The 16,625-nt window shown below is 46.9% G+C and overlaps 2 long non-coding RNA genes across 7 annotated transcripts in view; one reads left to right on the top strand and one right to left on the bottom strand.

The window, feature by feature from the left end:
- The window catches only part of LOC103160324, a 21,102-nt gene continuing 4,477 nt past the window's right edge, over positions 1-16,625 (top strand). The window contains exons 1-5 of one of the 6 annotated variants that reach the window (XR_003485809.2): positions 1-103; positions 257-337; positions 1,399-1,508; positions 9,465-9,575; positions 14,271-16,059. This is a non-coding gene — a long non-coding RNA (uncharacterized LOC103160324). Of the gene's footprint in view, positions 104-132; positions 338-1,398; positions 1,509-2,672; positions 3,041-9,464; positions 9,576-9,745; positions 9,806-14,270; positions 16,060-16,625 lie in introns of those variants that run through there. The other 5 variants (XR_004770131.1, XR_004770133.1, XR_004770130.1 and 2 more) reach the window with 5 other exon arrangements.
- The window catches only part of LOC103160323, a 27,550-nt gene continuing 20,845 nt past the window's right edge, over positions 9,921-16,625 (bottom strand). Inside the window, exon 4 of the long non-coding RNA XR_003485816.2 lies at positions 9,921-10,365. This is a non-coding gene — a long non-coding RNA (uncharacterized LOC103160323). The remainder of the gene's footprint in view (positions 10,366-16,625) is intronic.

The following is a 16,625-nucleotide window of genomic DNA, read 5'->3' as shown; positions in this document are numbered from 1 at the left end:
TCATCACTCGCCTTGTCCCCCTCAAATTCCCATCTCTTATGTAAGGCTGAGTCACATTTCATGAGGTCCGGGCACTGAAGAAAGGAACTGGAAAACTCTCAAGGTGTGTGTGTGTGTGTGTGTGTGTGTGTGTGTGTGTGTGTGCGCGCGCGCGCGCGCGCTCGAGTGTGTGCATCTTTGAGGCGCTGGCAGCAGCTGTCTTGCACGAGACCCCACATCCTCTGATCTCACTCTCTCTGCTTCATGTTCTACCCAGGGAAATGTCTGATGGAGTTTGCAAGAGTCAACTGCTGTTCTGCTCCCAAGCTCAGGAACATTGTGACTGGTGCCAGGACAGGTAGACGGTGCTCTGGAGAAGGGCTGGGTGGGAACCTTTTCTCTGTGCAGAGTCCAGAGGCAGATATGATATGTTTGGGGTCAGCTCGCAGGTGTGGATTCTGGCTAGAGCCGGTTTTCTCAGAAAAATGCAGAGGACATGGAGCAGAATCCAAGAGGATGAAGAATAGAGAATTGGGGGGTGCAGAACCGGGGAGCCCATTCCTTGGACGATGAGGTAGATCATTGAGAGTTAACCATAACATTGTCACATGGGAATCAAGCAGATGAAGGCAAAGTCTCCCCCAAAGGGAACAGAATGAGCCCCAGGCCAGCATGACTGACATATCTAAGGCTACAAAAAGGTGTGGGAAAGAGCTGTTCCCTAGTCTCATGATCACATCCATTTGACTATGCCGGTACAGAGATGCTGGGTGAGTCCTCCAGCAAGGAGAGAGTTTCTATTGGGGAGGTGGGGGCCTTGGATTGTCAGCCACCTTCTGTAGAGACATCTCTTTCTTCTGAGGCCAGGTACTTAGGACTCAAGAACAGTGTTTCCTGGGAAAAGGGGTGGGAGTACTCAGGAGCTCATCTTTCTTATGAATGAACAATGCCATCCTTGGGTTGATACCGCAGTCCTGTGTCCTTGCCTATCTGAATTCCTCCCTCCACTGCAAGAGACAGCCATCTGTCAAAGGTGACAAATAACCAGAAGTTGACGAATGTGAAGCTGTCTAGTAACTGCTGCCCCTTGGGGTCAGTGGGCCTCCAAAGGGATGTCCCCAGCATCACCGGAGACCTTGCCTCATGTTTTCCTAACTTCATGACCTTCCATAGAGATGGCCACTAACCACATGTGCTCATTAAACTCTTCATATGTGGGCAAACTGCTGTGATCATCAAAGACTTGTGGGATTTTTAAAGACTTAGTGTGAAAAAAAGTAAACACAGCACATCAAATGATTTTCTAGACATCAAAGATTACATGTTGAAATGATAATGTTTAGATATATTGGGCTAGATTACAATATGGCATTAAAATTAATCTCAACTGTTTCTTTTTACCTCTGGCCCCACTCCAAGGCCCATGAAATGAACAAAGGGACAAAGACAACAGAAGGATAAATGACAGCAACAGAGTCAAGGGGGGCCAAAACTCGGATGGATGCAGGGTCACTGACTTCAGCAACTAGGTAAGTCTGGGTCTAAAATGGTGCCTGAACTGTGTCCCTTGTCTCCATGGCCTTGGAATGTGATGTTATTTGAAAAGAGAGGGTCTTTGTATTGTAACTAATTATGATGAGATCTTACTGGTTTATGGTGGGTTATAAAGCCAGAACAGGTTTTCTTGTAAGAAGCCATGTTAATGTGCGAATGTGCGCACATGTGCGCGCGCACACACACACACACACACACACACACACACACACACACACACACGTGATGGAAGAGGTGGACCCTGGAGTGATGCAGCCACAAGCCAAGGAGTACCATGGGTTGTCCTCAGCCAGAGAAGCTGGGAGAGGCTTGAAGAGTGGGAAGACTTCTCTCAAGCCTTCACAGGGTTCTACCTACACCTTGGTTTCTGACACCCAGCCTCCTTAATGTGGGATGCTAAATTCTACTGTTTTAAGCAACTCAGTTTGTGGTACTTCACTGTAGAAGCTGAAGGAGAATATTGTTCTCACTATGGACAAATACCTTATTTGTAATTTCTATGAATTGTGAACAATCACTCAGAACATATTGAATATGTTGAATTGGACTAAATAAGATTTAAGACACAACTAAGCTGCCATCATGTCTCATACGGCTTACGTTATGTTCCTGCTGGGCAATACTACTTTAAGAGTGAACAAAAATGTGAGATCTTGGGTTCTTGGGCTCTTCATTTGAAGAGAGTGGAGAGGTGGTGGAACAAAAGCCACAAAGGCAAGAAATGATGTCCCATGCAGTCTAGCAGAATCAATAGCATCGGGTTATACTGGCATTTCGGGCATTTCAGGCCACAGGAAGTCAGGACATCAACTTCCTCCCCACACAGGATAGGAGTCTCGTGCTAGTCCCCCACCATCCCAGTGTCTCCCAGTGGGTCTTGTCCAGGGAAGACTGGTAAGGTGGAGGTATAAGATGGCCACAATGAACATCCCAGTCTCTCCTGAACTGGCTGGAGTTAGAGCCTGGTATTCTATTCCCAAAGCAGGGGTTCTAGGTGCCTGCTAGCCTGCATGTCCCTAGGCTGTGTGGGAATGGTGTCTTGGGGTATTTTATACAGTTCATCAGTATAAGAATGCAATGTTAGAACCCAGTTGTTGCTCAGGCCTCAATACACGTGCATCTGCCCTTCCCTCTCTTAGATATGACAAGCACCCTACTGAAACATTGTCTATGAAGCCTTAGCTTACAGACTTCAGGGAGTCTCTCACCTGGGGAAATGAGTTTACATCAGAGTGGATACCAGTGGCCACGCCCCCTGACCCCCACCCCCCACCCCCACCCCCGCGCCATCCCCTGGACTCCTACCTGGGAAGTGAAGAGCCTATCTACAGATTTTGCTATGAAACCTCCTCAATCCTCAGAAAGATATGAAAAAAAGTTCCTGCTCCTGCCACATAGGCCCTGATTTCCACACTTCAGAGCCTCTGCTATGATGTCTTTGTCTCTGGTGCTGGGGCCCTGCTTGTGTCTGCTAATCTCTTCCAATAAATCCCACACCCCCCAATAATCTGTCTGTGTCCCTTTTGAACTGGCATCCAGACCTTTCCATTGTCTCCAGAGTCAGTGGGATGGAGTGAAAAGTGGGAAAGAGAGAAGCCACCTGGCTTCATGTTTTCCTTGGCTAGAACTAGGATTCTACTCAAGGTTTCTGCCTGGGGATAGTAGTTTGGTTGAGCAGGGTGGCAGCTGGTTGCTGTATTTTTCTCTGTCTATCCAGGCTGAGAGGGGACTGAAGGTCGGTCACAGAATATGTAAACAGGAGGAGGTCTCCCTGAAAGCTTGCCATTCTGGAAGGGCCTGCATGTCTTCAGGGTTGGGAGTTCCAGGGCTAGAGTCCTGATGGGGGATCCTACCTGCTTTTAAGGGGGGCTTCATATACAGAGTGTTATAGACCAATCTGATATGATAAGTCTTCCAAGATCTAAGAGACCACAAAGGTGACCTAAAAACCACTCTCCAGAGCCCCTGTCTGAAGAGCGTTCCTTTTCTCAGTATAAGAGTTGTGCCTGCTGTTATGTCTAGTGGCTTTCCCAATAACACCTCAGACAGGCATAGCTCCCCTTCCCGAGCTGCCTGTATCTATTCAAGTTCTCGCACTTACTCTGAGGGACACCTGGTTGTTCTCTCTGTTTCTGAGATTCCATTCCTGGAGAGCCAGTCCTGGCTAACACTTTAGCTCACTGCAGGAGTTGGACAGCGGGTCATTCTTTATTAACCAAGTGCTTTGAGGCTACATGGGAGCACACAGCAGTGTGAACCCTAGTGATGGTGTTAGCTCTGCTTGTCTTCCTTTCTGGGAAAGTGTTGGGGGTAGCCTCAGAGTTTCTGACCAGTGAACTAGTGACTGGGCCTGTGAGTCAGACTATCCTGAACCCCACTGTGCAGTGTAAAGCAAGGTCTCTGCATACACATCAGCATGTGTCCGTGTGTTCCAGTAGGTTTAGGTGTCTGTCTATTGAGCTGACTTTTCTCCCTGGCCCCAGATTTGGTTCCCAAGTTCCCTAGCCTTCTCCCCTTGTCTGTTCCTTATCTCTGGCTTCAGTGTTTTAAAAAAATGTCATATTGAGCAGCCAGGACTACTCAGAGTCCAGAATGCAATAAGTTTACAGCAGGGGATGGGGCTCCGCCAGGGTCTGGCTTCACAGCCTGCAGCTGGTCAGAGTCAGAGGGGTTCTTGGAGACTAGCCATGCCTGCTGCAGGCTGTTCCCTGGCTTCCCACTCAGCCATCTCAGCCTCAGCTCAGGGAATTTCGGAGATTAGTAGTTATGATTGGGGGTGGGGGCTGAGGGTAGGGAAAGAGAATGATACTCTTCTTGTCTACCAGCATTTAAATAGGAGATGGAGGGACAGGGTTTCTCTTGGTTGGGACAAGACCCACTGGAACACCCCTCCCAGCAGGCAATTGAGTCAGCACTCCTGGGTGTTCTGGGGTGAGAGAGTTCTGGCTGCTCCCCACAAGCCCCCAGCCCCCCACTGCCCTTCTCTAAGATTCCAGAGAGACACAGATCACTGGCTCTTTCAGGATCTTGGCTGCTTTTCAGTTCCCACGAGGACTAACAAGAAGAAAAGGGCTTCCACCCTAGCAATGGGAAAGTAGCTAGGCCCCAGGTGGGGAGTGTCTCAAGATAGTCAGGGCTCTGACAGTTTCTCCAAGCTGAGTGTTCGAAGATCAACCTCTCCTCATGGACTCAGGTGTGCACCTAGAAGGGGCCCAGCCAGAGACAGATGTTTTCTCTGTCTTTCCAGACCATGGCTTTTGCAATTAGACCTAGGAAAACAATTTTTTCCCCTTTCTTCAGTTCTTTAAAAAAAATCAAGATTGGCTTAAATACAAAGTGATCATTTGGGTCTTTTGAAGGTTTAAAAAAAAGTTGGGGGAGAGATGACCTTTCGAGAATAAGGCTTTGTTTCCAGTTGCCTCCCACCCCCAGAGTTCCCAGCTCCTTCTTGGTCAGGAAAAGGCTTTGCTTGTCTTTGACTGAAGACTGGAGATGAGATAACACCCCTGTGTTTCAAAGACATTTCCCCAAGGGCCCAACTGCTTGCAAGGCCTCTGAGGAAACCTTGGCCAACCTCCTGGCTCCAGCAGCTGGCCTCAAAACTAAGACTGCTTGGCCTGTCCCGGAAGCCTGTGAATCCCCAAGTCGGCAAGAGGCTGCACTGCGAGATCACCCTGTGGCTCAGATGCCTGGCTGCAGGCCCTGGGCCTGCCTCAGCCAGGCTAGAAGCTAGGGTAAATAAGCACATTTATCTTATACAGACCTCATCTTCTGAGGAATTGTACTGTGTGGTGATGCTATCAGCATCAAAAGGTCTTTGCTCCTGTGGAGAGGGGGAGGCACAATTCTCCTCATCGGACACTTGATAATTATTGATGGCTGCTGTCATCTATAGGATTTTTTGGCCATCAGGTTGTAATTTTAGTAGAATGTTAACTTCTTTGCCCCAAGACAGAAGACGGTGGCTCTCCCAAAACCCATTTGACTATATAACCCACAAAGGCTAGTTTGCATGATGCTACTGTAGGCACCGCTTGAAGACAGGGCATCTGAGAGAGGCATATTGGGAGAAAAGAGGGAGTCTTAGTCTAGAGAGAGAACAGACTGGAAGCCTCAGGACCTGAGATCTTGACACCAAAGGGCAGCCAGTGTGGAATATGGAGCCCTACCATGACCTTGTGTCCAGGTGTGGTACAGAGGTAGCCAGATGCCTCATCAGACACTGGCATCATATGTGGCACAAGAGTGGCAGGCAGGGTCCAGGCTGTCTCACATGGATAAAACGTGTCAGTAGAGCAACTGTTTACTAGTTCTAGACCACCTTTACACGCTCAGTGGCCACCTGGCCCCATGGCCAGTCCCTTGAACTCGGTGTCTTATTTTCTTCCTCTGTGGTAGAAGATGGGGAGAAACACACACACACACACACACACACACACACACACACACACACACACACACAGAGTGAAACAGCCCAACGCAGGGGTCACCTGAGACAAAGGGACTGTTTTGGGACCACCAGCTAAGTATCACCAGCTGAGTTCTGTCTTGGGCCACAGAGGCAGGTTTATTGCCAAAAAACCAGCCTATTCCCAGTTGGCCAGGGCTGGTCTGCCTGCTGGAGAGATCTAGAGAGTTCTTGGTGGACGGCGGCTGCCTTGGGAGATTGCGGCTGGCCCTTTCCCTCTTGCTTGTGTTTGGGATTAACACGTAGCCCCTTTAACCTTTTCATTTTTCTAACGAGATGGAAACTTGGCTGGTGACCAAGCCTGGACGTGCTTGCAGAGTGGCTGGGCTCAGGCCCAGCGCACGGTAATTGTGGTCATATGTGAGATGCTGGCCTGCTGGGTGTTATAGCTGCAGGACAGGACTTCCAGGCAGAGAGAAGCTGAGGAAAGAAAGGCAAATGGTGTGGCTTTGGGCTCCCATCCTCACCTATCTGTCCCTTGGTTTTCCTGTTAAAAATAGTGGGATTGGCTTGTAGGACCTGGCTGATCTGAGAGTCCAGATGGCTTGAGAAACAGCCTAGCTCTCATAGAGTCCCTCTTCTCAGCTCTGGAATAACCTTCCGTGTACACAGGAAAGATGAGGTAAGAGGCTCCAGGGCTGTGAGTCTGCTCTGCCTCGTCAGTCTAAATGTGTTTTCACAGGACACACAGAAGGCTGGGTACCCTGAGCCACTACATACCTACGTAATGGTTGTGACTGCCACTATCCTAGGAAGGAGAATTCTGGGTCAAAGAGGCTAACAGAGTGGGATGGGAATGCAAGCAGAAGGGTATAAAAGTGGTTTACAGGAGCACACGGTGAAGTCCTGAGCATACAGAAGTGAACTTGTTAAATACCAGGAGCCAATAGCTTCAGGGGCTGGAGGTGGGGACTGGGAAAATCACTTGGCTTGTAAAGGGGCAGTAAGTATGACAGCTGAGAAGGAGACCCTGACTCTGGACCTCTTGGCTTGCCACTAATCCTAATAGTTAGGAGACAGAAGCAGGAGGATCCAGAGGTGAAGGCCAGCCTGGGCTGCAGAGGGAAACCCTGTGTGTGTGCGTGTGTAGTACTAGTATAGGAGTAATAGAAGGAGAAGGAGAAAGAGGAGAAGGAGGAGGAGGAGGAGGAGGAGGAGGAGGAGGAGGAGTTATCTACATAGCTCAGTCAGTAGAGGCCTGCACACAGGCCTGACAATCTAATCTCCTAAGAGTTCTTTTCTGACTTTTGTATCACACACACACAGCAGAAAAACTTAAAAAGAAAGGAAAAGCAAAACAAAGGACTTGAGTAGTTATTTTTTTCCAAAGAGAGTATATAGTTGACCCATCAACATGTGAAAAAGCACTTGGCTTCACAGGGAACAAGGGAAATGCATATCAAAAGCACAGGGAGCTACCACTTTGCATCCAGTAGGAAGGCAATAAAAAAAAAAAATGGAACCGGAAAATAACAAATGATAAATAAGCACTGCTGCTGGGAAGGTAGCCTGGTATAACTGCTGGGAGAAATGGCTGCCTGGCTCCCCGAAGCATTAAACACACAACGATCCACCCACTCCCCTCCCAGGTATATATAACCAAGAATGAGAGGCAGGAACACCAGAGCTGACAGCCAGTTGCAAATCAGTGTCCACAGCAGCATTCACAAGACACAAAGGTGGAAAAACCCAACTGCCTATCACTAGAAAAATGATAAAGATGCTATATGTATACCTGGCTGAATGTCATTGAGTCACAGAAGGAAATAGAATTTTGATATATACTGCAACATGGATGGACCTGAAATAAAATGGAAACAGAGGTAAAAATACTGCGTAATTCCATTCAGGCAAGGCACTGAGGTCAATTGAGCTACAGACAGAGAGTAGAATAGATGCTACCAGAGGGTGGGAGATGGGAAAGGGAGAGTTATTATTTAATGGGCATACAGTTCAGAAGAGGGATGATGAAAAAAATTCAGAGCATAGATAAATCTGCCTATCATGTGATAGACACACAACCTTCAATGTAGTTGATTTTCCTGGAGCAAACTGTCACAAGCTGGTTGGAATATTACATTGTACACTTTTATAACAAAAAAAAACGTATAAAAACTCAAACAGAAATGTGTCATTAGAATTATATATTACAAATCCCACAGTTATACAGCCGCTGCTTTAATACAAACGTGTGTGGGTGTGAGTTTGTTTGTATCCTCGAGCACAGGTACCCATGGAGACCAGAAGAAGCAACAGATCCTCTGGAGCTGGAGTTACAGGTGGTTATGTGCACCAGAAACCAAACTCAGGACCTCTGAAAGAACAGCCAGAGCTCTTAACCACTGAGCCCTCTCCCCAGCCCTATACCCTGCTTCTTCAAGTTACATTTTGTCATGGGCATTTCTCCTTTCTCTTTTCTTTCCCTCTCTCTCTGTGTCTCTCTTTCTTTCTTTTCTCTCTCTTTCTTCATTTTTCTTCTCTCTCTCTCTCTCTCTCTCTCTCTCTCTCTCTCTCTCTCTCTCTCTCTCTCTCTCTCTCTCAAGACAGGTTTTCTCTGTATTGCTTTGGAGCCTGTCCTTGAATCTCGAACTCACAGAGATCTGCCTGCCTCTGCCTCCCGAGTGCTGGGATTAAAGGCGTTGCACTACCAACCCCTGACTTTCTTTTCTCTTTCTTCTTTCTTGCTCTCTTCCTTCCTTCCTTCCTTCCTTCCTTCCTTCCTTTCTTTCTCTTTTCTTTTCTTTATCTTTTCTCCTTTCTTTCCTTCTTCCTTCCTTCCTTCCTTCCTTCCTTCCTTCCTTCCTTCCTTTCTCGTCAGCTTCTACTTTAAATGTTGCTTTGCATTCCATTCAGTGTCAAGGGCAAATACAGTTAACCACTTGTCTGCTTTAGGGCATGTCTGCCCACTCAACTTCATTTTTTTAAAGTAATACTGCAGAGGGTTTGTGTGTGCCTTTCCACATTTTTGAACCCTTGCCAAAATTTCCAGGGGGTAGAATTACTGTGGATGAGAACAAACATTTTTATAGTCTGCAATCTCTGTCACCATATTATTTTCCTTGAGCATTGCAAGAAGCTGGCAACACACTGAGCTGCCTATTTCACCATGCTTTCCTGAGTCCTTGAGTATCAGTTCAAACACTTCTTTCTATTTAGCTTTGTATTTTGTTGGTGATTAGCAAGCTGGGGCGTGTTCCTGCGAATCTGTCTACAAATTGTAATTTGTTTTATGTAAATTGCTTCATCATCTTTGTCCCCATTTATAAGTAAGCTTTTTGGTTCATTATTGTCAGTTAGCATAAACTCCTGATATAATATTCCTATCTGAAAACTTTTAAGGAAAGAGATAGAATACAAACGTGTGTGTGTGTGTGTGTGTGTGTATACATACACACATATGTTCTACTTTAAATGTTCTAAATATTTTGCCCTTTTTCATTCTTTGCTTGTTTTGTTTTGACAGGATCTCATGTAGCCCAGGTTGGACTCAAATTCTATAAGTAGCTGAGAAAGACCTTGACCTCTTCTGATCCTTCTGCCTCCATGTCCTGAGTGCTGAGATATTGAGATATAGGTATGCACCACCAGGCTCAGTTTGTGTAATCCCGGGTCTCTAATCCAGGACTTTGTGCACTAGGCAAACACTCTATCATTTTTTAAGTACAGAAACTTTGCATTACTTTGTACTCAAACCTGCTAGCCTTCCCTTGTGACTTAATCATCCATTTCTTTTCTTTTTTAAAGATTTGTTTATTGATTATATATACTACAGTGTTCTGCCTGCAGGCCAGAAGAAGGCACCAGATCTCATAACGGATGGTTGTGAGCCACCATGTGGTTGCTGGGAATTGAACTCAGGACCTCTGGAAGAGCAGCCAGTGCTCTTAACCTCTGAGCCATCTCTCCAGCCCCTTAATCATCCATTTCTAAGTATACTAAAATAAATGTTTCCTTCAGTTGAATGATCAAGTCTCTTTCTCAGTTTGCCTTGACTTATACTTAAGAGTATGGAACTCTAGTCCATGCAGGATGTCTCTGTAAAAACTGCCTTGGCCTGCGGAAGAGATGGTTCCCCAACCCCTGTCTCTGAGACAGACTTTTACTGTGTAGCCCAGATTGGCTTCAAGCTTGCAATCTCCCAGTCTCAGGCACTGCTATTAGAGGCATGTACAACTCTGATGAGAGATGTCCTTCTGTATATGTTTCTTTTATTGGTTGATGAATAAAACACTGATTGGCTGATTGGCCAGGCAGGAAGTATATATAGGCAGGGCTAGGAGATGAGGAGAATTCTGGGAAATGTAGGCAGAGAGGTCACCATGTAGGCTGCCAAAGGAGTAACAGGTTTCCAGTAACCCAAGACCCTGTGGAAATAGATAGATTAATAGAAATAGGTTAATAATTAAGACAGAACTAGCCAATAAGAAGCCCAAGCCACCAGCCAACAGTTTTATAATTAATATAGCGTCCGAGTGTTCATTTGGGGCTGAAGGGCAGAGGGACCAGCCAGGACCAAGAATCTCTCGTTATACAACTCACTACACCTGGGTAAGGAAGGGATGATTTCAGGGTGTAAGATTGTCAAAGTCTTGGGTTTCATTGACCTGGGTTCCTTGTTTGGTATGATGACTGGGCCCAAGCCTGGTCACATGACTTAGTCAGCTAAGTGTCTTAAGAAAGAGGTCACACAGAACTAGACAGTGCATCCTAATCCTCTAGGACTAACCTTGCTCCTGAGGATGGCAACAATGGTGGTTAAAAAAAAAAAAAAAGGCAGGACTCAGGGTTGAGTTTGAACTCTGGCTGTGTGTGAACTCTCAACCTCCAGCTGAAATCTGCAAGTGTGTCAACCATGCCTGACTGATGGCTCTGTAAGGACAGTATGAAGTGACATGAAGGATGTCCTCCACTAGTGCATGCTCTGCTATGGATCCCTTAGGGGCCCTGGGTCAAGGACTGTGAACAGAGGTGGCTCTGAGCCCCCTTCCCCAGAGAGTGGACAGGCTTCCAAAGTTGTCAACGCTGTACTGTCTGCTTTACTAACTGAGAAGGCCGAGGATCATCAAGACTGGATGGCAGAGAGTCTAAACAAGTGGTTCTCAACTTTCTTAATGTTTCAACCCTTTAATACAGTTCCTTACGTTGTGGTGACTGTGGCCATAAAAATCTGTTTTTGTTGTTAATCCATAATTGTAATTTTGCTACTGTTAAGAATCATAATGTAAACATCTGATGGCAGGATATCTAATATGTGACCCCATGTGGAAGGGTGGCTCGATCCCCAAAGGGTTTGCAACCCACAGGTTGAGAACCACTGCCCTAAACTGTCCCTGTATTTTCCCACAGCCTCCTGTGGGTACAACACAGCTAGCTCTACTGCTGACGGGTTATTTGTGATTAAGTGAACGGCTCTGAAAAGGTCATGGAAAAATCCAGAGGCAAGATAGAATGTCCTTGGACTGGTCAGCCTGTTCCCCCTCAGCTGGGGACACAGATGAAGCCTCTGTGCGAGTTCAAAGAGACTCCCCCCCCCCAATAGTCTGCTCCCCAGGAAAACCACACAGCCTCTTAAAGGTCCCTTGTGCCCATGGCTCGCCCATCAGGAAGCCTGGGGCTTGGCGGAGGCTCCAGGAAGCAGGGCCTGGGAGGTGAGTTACACCTCAAGTGCAGCTGTCCCAGCTTGGAGTGGCTTCTGATGTCTGTGAGAGCTTGGGAGTCTCAGGTCATTCTAGTGCCCCCATGGCACAGATGTGGAAGCCCAGGCAGGTAGCCAGTTAGCGGAGAGGCAGCATTTCGGTTGGCGAGCTAGGTTCCCAGTCCAGAGCTACCACAGTGACACCCTCTTGAAAAGGACTCTCCTGATCCTTCTGAAAAATTCTTTGCTACTGCTCAGTGTCCGGAGGATTAAAGCATTGGACAAGCTAGAAGCCTCCACAGTGGCGAGCAAGCGCGTTTCCTGGGGCTAAGAGGGCAGGGAGGCTTGGCTGTTTTGGAGCAGCTGGAAGACCATGTGGGCAGTGGCCTCCAGCTGGCCCAGGTGTGGGGGTGGGGTTGGGGTTGGGGAAGTCACGTGACACCAGCGAGCCACCCTGACAACTTGGCATTTAAAAATAAAGTTACTTTCTGTTAGCTTTTTTTTTTTTTTTTTTTTTTTTTTTTTTTTTTTTTTTTTTTTTTTTAAACAGAAGCCACCCAGCTCTTGCCAAGGTCTGAGCCGGTCCTCAATCCTGCCTGCCCATGAGAATGCCTCCGGCTGCTTCTGCAAACCCGAGAACTTGGCAGAGTGGGGAGGGATGCGCGCGCGCGCGCGTGCGCGTGCGCGTGCGCGTGCGCGTGCGCGTGTGTGTGTGTGTGTGTGTGTGTGTGTATGTGTGTGCGCATGCGCGCGCGTGCCTGTATGTGATGGGTGTGGGGAGGGGCAAGGAGTATCTGTGCTTCTGAACACTTCTCAGTCTTACCAAGAAGTCCTGACAACCTCCATGGTAGAGTGGGTACGAAAATGTGCCCACCACTCCGGTTGTCCAGGCCTCCCTCAGGAAGGCGCTAAAGGGTGGCCTATCACCCTCTCTTCCCCCTTCTCTCTTCATTAATCTTACTTGCTTTCTTCAGGGTCCTGCTCTGGGCCTCTAAGGAGCCATTCTGAATTCGGAGTGTCTGCTCTCTTCAAAGATTGCTAGCCGGAGGCTTTACCAGGGACCCACGGGTGAATTACTTGTGACTGTGATTATTTCTGTTTTGAGTCATGTGTATATCACCTCCCACCCAAGGGGGAAGAACCCTGAGGGCAAAACCCCTGCATGCTCCTCTCCCTCCTCTGGCCAGCCTGGAGACTGGTAAAGGAGAATTCATTGTTTCCACCCTGTCACACTCAACCCATTTAATTCTGACACAGTCATGGAAGATGAGACTGGATTTTTAAAAATATCCATTTTTATGGTGAGGATCAGTGAAACACCATGGAGTCAATGTCTTCCATAAAGTCACAGAGTACAGAGTTAGCCTGGGTGCCCTTCCCCAGCTCACAGTACAGTACATGCCAACAGTAAGGATGCCCCCAGAGCAGGCAGGACACAGCTCAGAAGCCTTGATTTATCAGAGACTAGGCCATGTATGAAGGTCTATTTTGGTTTTAATTTCTTGGGGCAAGGGTGTCAGCTCCCAGGGCACTGGGACAAAATGTGTGTTGAATAGGGGAGTACTGAAACACCGTTGTGTCTCTTGTAGCCCTCCTAGAGGAAGAGGACAGGCTGTTGAGGTGAAGGGGAAAAGTCTGAAGAGAGAACACGTGTGCTGTATACCATGTTCCTCTCACAGGAGTGCAAAGGGCCATGTCTCATACTGGAGGCTGCACTGGCTAGACACAAACAGAAAGACCACAGGCAGAAGAAAGGCAAAGATAAAGTTGCTTGTAATTTCACCAAGAGTTATGTTTGCTCAGAGCTCAATTCCATCCAGGGCATCAAGGAGATGGTGTGTGGGAACAGCAAAGAAATGTTTTCCAAGGGTTGTGGGTGATCTAGGTTAACTTATTGGATCTCCATGGAGACATGTATGTTATCTCCATGGATACCAGCAATCTGGGGGTAGCATCCTCCATTTACATGTGTGAATGGAGGGGCAAGCAGATTGATTAACTTACCCAGGGTCATAAAACAAGTAGCAAAGCAAAGATGTGAGCCTACACCTGCCTGATCCTGCTGCCTAATACGAAAGGCAGGGTTCTCTCTGATGCTGAAGGGATGTCCTTAAGTATCCCAATGAGCCTAGCCTGGGCTGTCCCTTAGCTGCTGCATCCCAATAGCTCCTGAGTGATTTGAATCACAGAAGGGTCAAGCCAGACGAGATCATAGCCTCTGCTGCCTAGCAGCTTACCCTGCTCTCAGGCATGGCAGGGGAAGGATGTGGGCCACTTATTCTGTGGAGGCCAGACCTTGGCTGGAAATTTTGGGCACCGAAGAGGCATTGGGTATTTTCCCTCTGTAAACCTTAAATACCCCGTAACTCTTAGAGTGGCTTGGACAGCTAATAGGGAAAGACCCTGAGTGGATTCCATGAGAGGCTAAGCTGGGAGAGGGAAAGCAGGGGTGTTGCTGGAGTTTCTTGTCCCTCCAGGTCCCACCACTCTTTCAGCCCCAAATAAACACACAAAGACTTATATTAATTATAAAACTGTTGGCCCATGGCTAGGGCTTCTTATTGGCTAGCTTTCTCTTAATGATTAACCTACAACTACTAATCTATGTATTTCTACATGGCCTTATCTTAACAGAGAATGCCAGGTGCGTCCTGTCTTCCCAGTCTCTACATGGCGTCTCTCAGTGGTCTCTCTCCACCTACCTTTCCCAGAGTTCTCCTCATCTCCTGCCTCTACTGGCCAAACAGCGTTTTATTCATCAACCAATAAAAGAAACATATATACAGAAGGATGTCCCCCATCACAGGGACTCTGGGCCAACCAAGACCCAGAGGTGGCAGCGGCATCCGTGAATCATGAAGAGGGCCACAGCCAATTGCTGTGAGCTGGAGAGGACAGGGGCATGTCTGCAGGATTATCCTGCCCCGGGGCTGCTGAACTTCCACCCACTTGTCTACTTCAGCTGGGTTTTGTGCCTCTGCAAAGCCCTCTCACTCCTCCTCCATGTAATCACAGGGCTATGTGTCCCCATCGTAGAACTTGTCACCCTGCACTGTAACTCTGCTCAGCTCCCATCTTCACCACTGTAGTACAAGTTCAGTGCATACTGATTTTCTCTAATTCCCCCAGTTGTAGGGCTGGCTCTAGCTCAGGAGGCAAGTGGGGGTGGCACTCAGTCCAGTGGAAGACTCAGCCAGGTGTGGGGAGGCTGGGAAGTCATTTAGGACAGGGAGCTTTTCTACAGAGAAAAGAGAAGATGGGTATCTTTCAGTTTCCTTTGCTTGTTTGTGTGTATCGGTCACCCTCCCCATGTGAAAGTCTGGGGCCACTTTCTGCTAGGTGATCTTGAGATCTTGCTATGTGACATGTGCATGCCTCAAAATCAGCACACCATGCAAAACTACACACCGAAACCCACAGGGCGTACTATTATTATACTCAACAAACTAAGAACATAAAGAAATTACATCAATGCAATCAAAGCCATTTACACAGCTAACATCATGGCCAATGATGGAAGATGGAAGCCTTTCTCCTAAGATCAGAGCAAGGCAAGGTTGCCTGGCCTGCTCTCACTTCAATTCAATTCAATTACAAAACATCGAGTAATGCTGATTTTAAAACCTTCAAGCGATTTAAACACACACTTCTCCAAAGACAATACACAAATAGTCAACACACATATGAAAAGATAATTACCATCCTTAATCTTTAAAGAGAAATGCACAGCAGACCATAAAGAGACATCATCTTACACCCCTCCAGATTCTACCATTACAAAAAAAAAGAAAGAAAAAAGAAAAAAGAAAAGAAAAGAAATAAAGAAAAGAAAAGAAAAGAAAATAACCAGTGTGGCAAGGAAGGTGGGGAATTGGAACTCTTGCTCGGTGGGATTGAAAAACAGTGCAATTGCTCTGGAAAACAGTTTGGCGGCTCCTTAAAATATTCAACATACAATTGCCATATAACCCACTAATCCCACTACTGGGTATATACGCCGAAGAATTCAAGTGGTGTCTGCAGGAGATGTTTACAAGTTCGAATTCAGTGCAGCATAGCTCCCAGCAGCCAGGAGATGGAAGCCACCCAAGTGTCTGTCAGTAGAAGAACAGATAAGCAGAATGCAATGTATACAAGTCTTTGAGCTGCTGTCAAGAAATGACCAATGCTTGGTATTTACAAAGAACAGAAACTTAGGCTGGGTGTGGTGACACATGGCAGTAAAGCCCGGCACTCTCGGGAGGTGGAGGTGAGAGGATTACGGATTTGAGGCTAGCCTGGGCTGCATAGTAAGACCCACACCCACTCACACACCCTAACCAAATCAAACCAAACAGCAACAAGAAAGCACTTCAGAAATTAATTTTTCTCTGTTCTGGAACCTGGGAGTCCAAATAATAAAGTCCCTGACAGAGTCAGTGTCTGCTGAGGGCTGTTCTCTGTTTCAGAAATGGCTGCATTGCTGTGTTGACGGGGTGGAAGGGGTCACCACTGTGTCCTTGTGTAATGCAAAGGCAAAGGGAGGAAGTGTTCTCTTTCAGTCTCTTCATAGGAGCACCAATCTCCTACACAGTTCAGTCACCTTGGGCTAAATTCTAAAATAACAATTTAGACAGACATTCAAGTCATAGCAGTACAGAAAGTAGTATATTAGCCTTAGAGGGGAAAAAGTCTGCCTTGCAGTGGTGGTGCACACCTTTAATCCCAGCACTGGGGAGGCAGAGGCAGGCAGATTTCTGTGAGTTTGGGGCCAGCCTGGTCTACAGAGCTACATAGAGAAACACTGTCTTGAAAAAAAAAATTCAATGAAAAAAATTGTGGAGTGGTTTTACAAGGTGAATCAATTTGATACTCCTGAATTACACACTGAAAAGTGGTTACTTTTATGCTATGTGATTTTTTTATCACAATAATATTAATTTTAAAGACTATCACAGTGTTTATGGCAAAATGAGATAAGAGCACATTAAAAACAGTTCCTTGGTAACA

The sequence above is a fragment of the Cricetulus griseus genome, chromosome 5 (genome assembly GCF_003668045.3).
Source record: "Cricetulus griseus strain 17A/GY chromosome 5, alternate assembly CriGri-PICRH-1.0, whole genome shotgun sequence".
NCBI lineage: Eukaryota > Metazoa > Chordata > Mammalia > Rodentia > Cricetidae > Cricetulus > Cricetulus griseus.
This window is presented reverse-complemented; position numbering and strand designations above follow the sequence as displayed.